We start from the raw sequence: 11,513 nt of genomic DNA on the forward strand, positions 1-11,513 counted from the left end.
TTTACCATTTAATGGTTGGCTTTCCTCCTATTTGTATAGTTAAGAAAACAGACCTCAGATGTTAAGTAATGGCACAAACAGTTTTCCAGGTATCTAAGGTATAAAAAGCAGGTCTGTAGAATCTTCACTGGCAATATTATTGAAATAAACAAATAGAGAAGAAAATCCCCAAATTTACCAACTATGTGACCAAAGATGAGAAAACATTGTGGGTACTTCTAATCTTATTGAAGACTGATCTTACACCATGGGTTCCAAACTTGGTTGGTAACCAAGGTAAAAAAAACAGAAGTGGAGCCCTAAGGAAAAGTCAGTCAACAATGTCATAAGAACTCTCAGCAATTATGCTCAATTTGCAAATGAAGTGCGAGAGGAGTATGCAGCCCTGGAAGAAGTCAAAGTCAGCATTGACAGACACAAGAAGGGCAGCCAGGGCTTGTCATTTTCCAGGGCATTGTGCTGAGTTGGAGAAAGGAAGGGAGGCAGACCATTAGCTGAGTAGAGCGAGATCTTCCATCTCATTCTTCTGAGGTTCCACAAAATCTCAGCCGACAAAGCAGAACTCAACTAAAGACTGCACTCAGCCCAGACTAGCTATTTCCTCCCTCGTACCCACACCCATATTCTTGGTCTACAGAAAAGTGGATGTAAAGCAACCTGGTGTTTTTAAAAGGTATCAAATGCGAAAGATAATCTATCCCGGTAAAGGTGGAAACAATAACAATTTGAATTGATGGCCTGAAGGAAATATAAGACATGGTCAGACAGTGCGGAAGAACAACACAAATAAATTAAGGGAGTTAAGAGAAAAGATGATACATAAAGAGGGGCGCCTGGGTGGCTCAGTCGGTTAAGCGTCTGCCTTCGGCTCAGGTCATGATCCCAGGGTCCTGGAATCAAGCCCCGTGTCAGGCTCCCTCCTCAGCAGAGAGCCTGCTTTACCCTCTCCTTCTGCCTGCCTACCGCTCTGCCTACTTTCTATCTCTCGGTCAAATAAATAAATAAAATCTTAAAAAAAAAAAAAAAGATGGGGTGCCTGGGTGGCTCAGATGGTTAAGCGTCTGCCTTCAGCTCAGGTCATGATCCCAGCATCCTGGGATCGAGCCCCTCATCGGGCTCCTGGCTCAGCAGGGAGCCTGCTTCTCCCTCTCCATCTGCCTCTCCCCCTGCTCATGCTCTCTCTTTCTGTCTGTATCTCTGTGTCTCAAATGAATAAAGAAAATCTTGAAAAAAAAAAGATGATACATAAAGAGAAAAATAAAGACAATCCTCTATAAGGATAACTGATACCCTTGCAAAAGCTGATGGAATCGAAATAAATACTCAGAAACATAGTACCAGAGATTTTCCCTGAAATGATGGCAGAACTGATTGAAAGAAACCACGGTGCTTTTTAAATGAAGATTTAACATTAAAAAAAAAAAATCAACATTTGATTCCAAGTTAGTGAACTTCAAACATAAAGAATATTTCAGGGGCGCCTGGGTGGCTCAGTTGGTTAAGCAACTGCCTTCGGCTCAGGTCATGATCCCAGGGTCCTGGGATCGAGCCCCATATCAGGCTCCCTGCTCGGCAGGAAGCCTGCTTCTCCTTCTGCCCCTTACCCTGCTCATGCTCTCTCTCTCTCTCTAATAAATAAATAAATAAAATCTTTAAAAAAAAAAAAGAAAAAAAAAAAGAATATTTCAGCCACATAGAGGAAGCAAGACCCCTATGAGGAGGAATAATCAAGTTAGTCTCAAAAAAAAACTCTTTAGCAACGTTAAGAGAAAAATACAAAGTTCTGAGGAAAAAGGTAATCCAGAAGTATTAACAGACTACAAAGTTGTTTAAACAGGCAGATATAATTTCTCGAAATTTAAGAGAACTCGGGTCACATAGAACCCATAAAACTCTTGGAAAAGCAACTCACCTATATAATCCAGCCAATCAAATTCCACTCAAGAATGGAAAAGTCACGGTAAAAGGGCTAATGGTGATCACAGAAGTCTTTTAAATATTAAATTAAGAATAAAACCTGGGAGAATTATAACTAATCCAGAATGCCAATGTTACAATTCCTAGCAATTAAAATATATCAGAAACAAAAATCAGAAGGTAAATGCAAAAAGTGAGGCAGGAGAAAATGTAGGAGGTTCCTATTACTTCTGTTTTCCTAACAAAGGAGCCATCTGAACCATCCAAAGTGAAGCACATTTTCTCTTAAAAGTTACCAACTCTAAATGATTTTCATAATTTCTTTTCTTAGCCCTAAAAGGATAGTCTAGAAAATATCTCTTGTGGTGAAAAAAACATTATTTGAAATTCAGTTTCTCTTGCTTTTGTTCAACTAAAATTAAAGGTATTTTTTATAGTGTGATTTTACATATAATTCAAGTAAAATTAAACAATAATATTATTTATAACACAAACCTATGTGTAGGTAAACCCCAGAGCATAACATTTATCTATGTCTATGCATCTTTTACATCTGTGTGCAGAAAGAAATAAATGGAAATAAGTTGACCCAATGCCACCCTCATCTGGGGATATAGGACTTTGGGTGGTTTGTTGGGTTTCTTCTTCTTCTTCTTCTAGTTTTACATATCTTGAACTTTTATGTATTGTTCTGGCCACTTTTAAAATTTATACACAGTAAAATTCACTCTTTTTTCGTATACAGTTATTTGACCCTAGCCAACTCTTCATCACCCCAGTCTCGCGTTGTGCTACTCCTTCGTATTCCAGTCCTCCTCCCACTCTCTGCCCCGCACAACCACACTCCATTCTCTCTTCCTATAATTTTGGGCCTTTTCCAGTATTTTACATAAACAGAATAACACAGTACACATAGCCTTTTGGGTCTGGCTTCTTTCACTTAGCACAATCCATCTGAGATTCTCAACGTTAGCTGAGTATTAAAATCACCTGCAGAGATTTAAACCACCCCCCCACCACCACCACCACAGCCAGGCCACACCCCAACCAGAAATTAAAGTAAAGCAGAGTCTCCAGGGATGAGACCCAAGTGTATTTTAAAGCTTCCCAGGTGACGCCGGGGACAATCAAGGCTGAGGACCACTCAGTTCATTTCCAAACAGCTTCAGACCCCACAATTCTGTGAGTCTACTTTCAGCTTTCTCAAACCTATTTGTTAGATTCAGTCTGCTGGGGTCCGATCAGTCTCTGTTGGGGGCTGGGGCGAGGGCTCGCCTGAGCGTGGTGGGTGTTGCATAGCACCCTTGCTTCAACCCACCCGATGCCAGGAGCACCCTCCCCAAGCCAAGCTGTGACAACCAAACAGGTCTCCAGACTTTGCCAAATGTCCCCTTGGGGGCAGAATCACATCTAGTGGAAAATCACCGCTGTACCACAAGGCACAGTAAGCCAAACGCAACTCAGTGCGATTTAGACGATTTGGACGCTTTGATAACGCGCAACATTTTCTTTTGTGTTTATCCTACCTGCTAATGTCTCCACTCCGGCTTTATTAAACCAACTAGGAAACTCCGTGTCCACTTTAATTCTGAGATCGAGTTGCCAGCAACCAGCAGAGGGCACCTCTAAATATTGACTGATGACTTCTAATTTCTCTGGCCTCCTGTGGAGTGCTGACAAGCTCAAGCTTGGCCCCGCAACCCCTGTGTGTGGGACCAGGGGAGAGTAGGGAGGAAGACAAGGACCGAGGGCTAAAGAATGAGCTGAGGAGAGAAAAGATACCAAAAGAGAGCTGGGGAGCTGGCCGGCCAGGCGATCAGAGATGTGGACCACGGAAATCCAAATTAGTTCCAGAAACTAAAAAGATTCCAACTGCGCGAAGAGCCAAGGTCACTTCCAGCTTCCCGGAGGGGGTATGGAAGAACACCCACCTGGATGTCTTCCTCCTTTAGCCTGGCCCAACCCAACTGCCCCTGAAAAAGAGCACATGCCAAAGGCATGGACAATTTTCCCCACTTGAGACCTTGTGAACGAGCCCGAGATACCCTGTTGCAGCTGCCGCAGTGGGTCCTACTTTAAAGCCACCGCAGTGTATCCAGGTCAGGGTGTACCACCTGGTTTTCTGGAGGGTCTAAAAGTTCCCTAAATCTTGTCTGCGGGCTCCCGTCATGCAGGCTTTGTGATTATTCACAGGAAAACATCACCATTCACTCAGTCTTTCCTGAGAGCCATGAGCTCTTCTAAAAATAGGCCTTCTAAAGTCAGCTTTGATTACACACTCCTTCTCATTTACGGGCAGGCTTGATCTTCCCTCTGACTTGCTTTTTTTTTCTGATGACAACATAGTGCAAACTCCTTTCACCGGGAGCTTGGTTCGATGGTTCAAACAGTTCTAGCTCGACACCTCTCTAGACTTTTGGCAAAATCAGAGTGCTGCCCATCTTACGAGGAGAACAGCCACCTAAGGGAACATCCTATTTTTGGAGGGAAAAATATGGATTGTGTATTTTATCATTTTAAAATAACATGTATGTGGAGGGAACCTAAATGATCTTCCTAAGTGAAAGAAGCCAATCTGAAAAGCCTACAGACTATGTGTTTCCAACTCTATGACATTCTAAAAAAATTGTTCTGCCTCTTAAAAAGGGCACAGTGCCTGGCATACAGTCAGTGATTAATATCGGTTGATAATGCACCAGTTAATGTGTGAAAAGCATTGGGCTTTTATTACATTTTTTAGTGAGAGTGGGGACAGAATACAATTACGCCCAATAGTGAACTGTTTATGCCTAAAAGCTACAAGACACTGGAGGGAAAACTCACACTTTGAGACAAAAGCTGGGGACAGACATGAAAGGACAGTGCACGTGAAGGATTACGTCATTTGAGAGGGATATAGATGATCATTTATTAAGAGGTTAGAAGACATTCTGAATCCACTCTGTGCGAACTAAGCTGAGAAAGTTCTATGACTTAGTAGGATGGTGATTCATTCAGATTGGGACTTCTCCAGAACAGGAGTCTGAGCAGCTTGGGCAGGTTTTATTTTCCCTTGCCATTTTGTTTTCCTCAAGGTGATCGAGGACCTTCTAATGGATGGCGTTACCATATTGCACAAATTGAGCAGACTCCAATCAGAAGCAACAGAATGGCTAACAATGAGACTACTAATAACTCGGATATAATTTATGTTGTACTTAAGAAAATTCAAATTTAATACAATCACATATAGATTTAAGCGAGTTCCCCCTTGAAATTCCTTCTCACAAACTTTGTTTTGTTGTTATTTGTGTTTTTCCTTTACAGTAAAGTTTTTCAAACCAAGACTTAAAATGGCCCTCTAGACATAAAGCAGTGGGCTTGCAAGGAGAGCCCTCCCACTCTCCCCCTGTGCTGCCTGTCTCTCTCTCAAATAAATAAATAAAATCTTAAAAAAAAAAAAAAACTAAAAGAAAAGAAAAGAAACAAACACTAGTGACAAATAAAAGCTGGGGCAGGGTATTGCAAAGGCTTTAGCCTTCAAAAGGTTATGTATATATGGGACTGGAGAGTCCCTCCCTTCATGTTAAATTAAACTTAGCCTCTCGTCCCAACTTCCAACCTAATCTCACTTTTTCATTGTCATGATGGGTCAGAAAGCAATGTTAAGGCTCAGAGTTTATTTAAAGGGAAAATGATGACTTACCATTCAGTGTAACACACAGTCCATCCTCATTATATGAGGATTCTGAATTTACAAATTCACCTACCTGCTAAAAGTCATTTGGAACCCTAAAATCAATACTGGAGGAGCTTTTGGGGTCATTTGAGGACATGCACAGAACAGCAAAAAATGGCAGCCATCTTATTGTATAAGAACAATGCCTACCTTCTTGTTTCAGTCCTCATGCTGTAAAAGAAAGTCCTTCTCATGGCCCATCTAGTGCCATGGTTTTCACTTTTTTTTTTTTTTTTGGTGTTTTTTCTTGGTGATTTTGCTGTTTATTTTTTTTTTTTTTAGATTTTATTTATTTATTTGAGAGAGAGAACATGAGAGACAGAGAAGCACAACAGGGAAGAGTGGCAGAGGGAGAAGCAGACCCCCTGCTGAGCAGGGAGCCTGACGTGGGACTCGATCCCGGGACTCCGGGGATCATGACCTGAGCCGAAGGCAGTCGCCCAACCGACTGAGCCACCCAGGCGCCCTGATTTTGCTGTTTAAATGACACCTGAGCATAATACTGAAGTGCTGTGTAGTGTTCCTAAGTTCGAGAAGGCTGTGATGTGCTTTATGGAGAAAATATGTGTGTTAGATAAGCTTCATTCAAGCATAAGTTATAATGCTGTTGGCCATCAGTTCAATGTTAATGAATCAATAATATATATTAAATAAGGTGTCTTTAAACAAAAACATATAAAACTAGCTTAGATATGGATCAATTGACGAAAATGTTGTGACCAGTGACCTGCAAGAACCAAACCTTGTATTTCCCCTAGAAGCAATGGTTCAGTATTTGCTAATCCAGGGTCCACAGCAACAGTATAGAATGTAACCAGTGTCATTAAAGAGAGTCAACTGTCTCTCAAGGAGAGAGACTCCCAAGGATGAGCTAGTAGTTGGCTCAATCCTACTGTGCCTTGATCTGAGGTATCAGCGACACAGTTCCCAACCCTGGCCCACAGGCTGCCCTTTAGTAATAGTACAGCTGATTACGCAGGTAGAGGTGGCCTGAATGTGGTCTTTGAGACACAGAAGAAGCAGCAGGGAAGTACTCTTTCCATTCTATGCCGTCTAAGGCTTAGCAGAACTTTGCGAAACCAGAAGTGTATCTCCTAGAAGTATCAAGTCAGCAAATGGGTGCTTAGAAAGTTGAAAACTGTGTCAAGAAAAAAAAAAAAAGCCTCTCAAGTATAAGAAAATACATAAATTCGGGGCACCTGGGTGGCTCAGTTGGTTAAGCGACTGCCTTCGGCTCGGGTCATGATCCTGGAGTCCCGGGATCGAGTCCTGCATCGGGCTCCCTGCTCGGCGAGGAGCCTGCTTCTCCCTCTGACCCTCCCCCCTCTCATGTACTCTCTCTCACTCTCTCAAATAAATAAATAAATCTTTAAAAAAAAAAAAAAGAAAAGAAAATACATAAATTCTAGGTTGTGTAGTTATGAGAAAATGTTTTGATACATTTCTACATTTTCTATTAAAAAATGTATTATAATCACAGTCAGAGAAAAAGGGACATTCAGCAAGGTTTTAGTTCTCCATACAACCATTTTCAGATTACTTTAGTCCTTGGGAAATATGGTTTAAAAGACCTCAGGGGGATGGCACCTGGGTGGCTCAACTAGTTAAGCGTCTGGGGTCCTGGGATCGAGCCCAGCATCGAGCTCCCTGCTCAGCAGAGAGCCTGCTTCTCTCTCTCCCTCTGCTGCTCCCCTGTTTGTGTGAACGCTCTCTCTCTCTGTCAAGTAAATAAATAAAATCTTTAAAAAGGGGGGGGGCACATGGGCAGCTCAGTTGGTTAAGTGTCTCCCCTGCTCAGCGGGGAGTCTGCTTCTCCCTCTACCCCTCCCCATGGTCGTGCTTTCTCCCACAAAGGCGAGTTCACTCTGTCTCAAATAAAGAAGTAGAATCCTTAAAAAAAAAAAAAAAAGTCCTCACTTGCCTTTTGGATCCTGGTGCTTCAATTAAGGCTACCTAGGCTCAATTTACCTGGACCTTGTACAAGATGTGAGCTCGGGTTCTTGCAGCCTGTTGTCACAAAAAAACATCAGGGCCTTCCCAAGCCAGATTGCACAAGCAGGAGCATAGCTCTGTCATCAGGCTGTAAACGGAAAGCTAGATCGGATGTGGGTGTGGGTCTAACTGAGAGGCTGGGACATCTGCAAGGAGAGCTGAGGAACTGCTCTCATTTTTTTTTAAAGGGTACTACCAGCAATATCAGTCAAAGGAGGGAGCATACAGGTGGGGCAGAGTTATCCAGGTAAGTACAAATGAGTAGATAGATGGTAGATACCCTCAAATGGGAAGCTTTGTTGGTACAAACATTACCATATTGGAATGATTTGTATTTGGTCTAATTTCCAGCATGTTTTTCAATTTATCGTGCAGAGACTCGGGCCAGCCAAAGATGACATCTTATTCCCCCTTCGAGAAGAACCTCAAATATTTCAACATACCATTTTCAGCTGCTTTCTATCACGTTCTGACTAACCAGGCCAGCAGAAAGTCTGAGCTGAAGCACTAGGAGCATCACTTCCAACAGCAAAAAAGGGAAAACATGCGTGATGTCCATAATTGGGTTCTAGTTATTTTCATCGGGGTACATTCAGACAATGCTCTGCAGCTTTTATTTATTTATTTTGTTTAAAGACTTTGTTTACGGAGAGAGTGACCGGGGGGAGGGGTACAGGGAGAGGGAGAGAGAGAATCTCTAGCACACTCTGTGCTGAGTGTGGAGCCCAATGTGGGGCTTGATCCCACGACCCTGAGATCATGACCTCAGCCGAAATAAAGAGTCAGATGCTTAACTGATTAAGCCACCCATGTGCCCCAGCCATGCAGCCTTTAAAAAGAATGATAGAGATCCATGTGTGCTACTATGGGAAGACATCGTTTTAGTAATGGTGCACGGGCCACACCCCCTCAGCCTTAACCTCAGTGGCAGCCCTGGGGGCCAGTTCCCATGCATGATGAAGGCTTCCCAACAAGTGCCAGGCCTAATCTCTCCGATTTTCTACCCAGGATTTTCTGCAAAGCTGAGGAGTTTTTTCAACACTCCCAGAGTGGACTGCAAGTACAAGGGAATTAACCTTTCAGGAAACCCTCAGCAAATAGTGTTGCCTCCCATCCTTTGGAGGGACAATTCTGAGTTTGCATTCTACATGGTTTCTTAGAGTCTCCATGACATTGGTCCCTACGCCCACTGCACTAGTCATCTTAGTGGTCCTGCTTTTTTTTTCCCCGCTTTGGTTTTCTTTCCTTCCCTCTATTTCATTCCAACTTCTTAGAATTACCAAAAAGAAAAGAAAAGGTAAAAATACAGCTACCTGTCCCCAAGTCCTTTACTCAAATTCTGCTTTAGGGCAAACCCAAACTAAGAGGATATCCATTCAAGGCGGACATAAATCAAGTTGCATAACTGGATACATGGTAGTTTCCATTTGTACAAAAACAAACAAAACAAGACACCCACAACCAAACTATAAGTGATATGTATATATGTTCATATATACCTAGAAATAAAAGAATCATACCACAGGTGGTGGTTTCCATGTTCTTGAAACATCTAACTTCCCCTTCAAGCTGTGAGATACACTGTAGAAAAAAGAGTAACCACACAGGAATACACCTACCTGTTTTTCAAACAGAATTGGTGATCATCCTAACCCAAACCATCTTCAGAGAATGAACTTACAGTAAAATGAACAAATCTGAAATGCTCAGTTAGATGAGTTTTGACAAATTGTATATACCCATGTATTCACCACCCGAAACGAGATAAGAACATTTTCGTGTAAGTTCTCTCATGCCCTCATTTCAGTCGACTGCCCTCTCCGCCCCTAAAAACAACTATCTGATTTCTACTATCATAGATTCCTTTTCCCTATATTTAATTTCAGGCAAACAAAGCCACAGACTGTGTGCTGTTATTATGTCCAGCTTCTTTTGCTTCACATAATGCATTTGAGATCCAGCATGTGTCGATACACCAAAATTTGCTTTTCCCTTCTCTTTTTGAAGGGCATTTAGGTTGTTTCCAGTTTGAAGCTATTAGATATGAAGCTGCTGCTATAAATATTCTTATACTGGTCTTTGTGTGGACATACGTGTTCATTTCTTCTCAGTAAATACCTGGGAGTCGATTTGTTGGAACTTAGGGTAGATGTATAACTTTATAAGAAGCTGATGGACAATTTTCCAAAATGGTTGTATCATTTTACACCAAATAATTAATGCTCCAGCTCCGCTACATTTTTGCCAGAATTTTCTGTTGTCTGTCTTTTTGCTTTAAGCTGTTTTCATGTGCCTTTTACCGTGACAGCTAATGAGATTTGAGCCTCTTTTCATCTGGCCATTCCTATATCTCTTTTGGGAAGGTCTGACCAAGCCTTTGCCCATTCTTAATTGGGTCATGTTTTTATTGTGAATTTCTAGGAGTTCTTTACATATTCTAGATATAAGTCTTTTCAGATATATATAATGCAAACATTTCCCCCCAACCTATGGTTTATTTATTCACTTTCTTAATGATATCCTTTGATGAGCAGAAATTTTTTATTTTGATAAAGACCAATTTATCCATTTTTTTATTTTATGATTTGAAAATATCCTTCTACGTTCTTTTAGAAGTTTTATGGTTCTGAGTTTTACATTTAGGTCTATGAGTTATCCACCCATTCATATCCATTCAGGTTACCCATCTCAGTTTATGTATAAGAGGCTTGCTCTGGGGGCACCTGGGTGGATCAGTCGGTTGAGCATCTGCCTTCCACTCAAGTCATGATCCCGGGGTCCTGCGATGGGGCCCTGCTCAGCGGGGAGTCTGCTTCTCCCTCTGCCCTCCCCCTGCTTATGCTCCCTCCCTCTCTCTCCCTCTCTCTCTCTCCAATAAATAAATAAAATCTTACGAAGAAGAAGCATCAACAGCAATAGCAGCCTGCTTTGGCTCATGCACCTTGGTGACTCTCAGGAGAACGTGTCCAGGCTGCTGGAGAACAAAAAGCCTACAGAGCACACCTAAATTGCACCAGTCTTCCTAGCCAGGGATGAGCCAGCAAACACCTATACCCGTAAGCAACCCGAGGCAACATCACCTAAACTCAACCGTAATCAGCTAATCTGCAAAGGCTCTTGTGCTAAACAACTAACGCTACCGAGATTTTATCATTATTTGTTCTGAAACACAATTGTGTCAATAGATAATCAGTAAGTGAACTGATACCTAGAAGTATAATACAGCTGCAACAAAACCTAAAATGTCTGGCATTTAGCCTTGAGGCTAGGCAATAGTAAATGCAGGCTGGAACAATGGTGACCCGTGTTTTTCACTGGAAAAATATTTGGTAAAAGCACAGCCTGCAGTAACTTAGAAGACAGAAAAAGTGCCAAATGAGCATTCGAACATGAGCAAAGATTTCCAGGAAGAATGTTGACAGTGTCAATTGGCTCTGACTCCCTACTGCATACAAATAAGCCACCTCAAGAAAGAGAAGAACTCAGAAAAGAACAGGCCGGTTTGCAGGCAGAATTTTCACAGAACAGAGAGGGTCCAGAATTTGCTAAGGTGGAAAATGAAACTATTGTTTATTAAGATATGGCCTCAGGTCACAGACCAATTCAAGGTGTGGCCATGAGATTTGTTGGGACTTCTGGAAGATTCCAGGTAGGACAGAATAGACCCACTCAGTGGGACAAAAGAGCGTCTGGGAATCACAGCGTTCTGGCATTTCCAAATTAGCACTGATTCAGTCCAAAGAGAGAGACAGGTTGCCCAGAAATGGGGGGGGGGGGGTGTGTTTCAACACATGTAGTTTAGTCAAAATTTATATAAAACTCACAAATTAAGGGGTGCCTGGGTGGCTCAGTCGGTTGAGCGTCTGACTCTTGATTTCAGCTCAGG

The sequence above is a fragment of the Mirounga angustirostris genome, unplaced genomic scaffold (genome assembly GCF_029215605.1).
Source record: "Mirounga angustirostris isolate CCGP_5_RB_7025 unplaced genomic scaffold, mMirAng1.0.hap1 SCAF_15, whole genome shotgun sequence".
NCBI lineage: Eukaryota > Metazoa > Chordata > Mammalia > Carnivora > Phocidae > Mirounga > Mirounga angustirostris.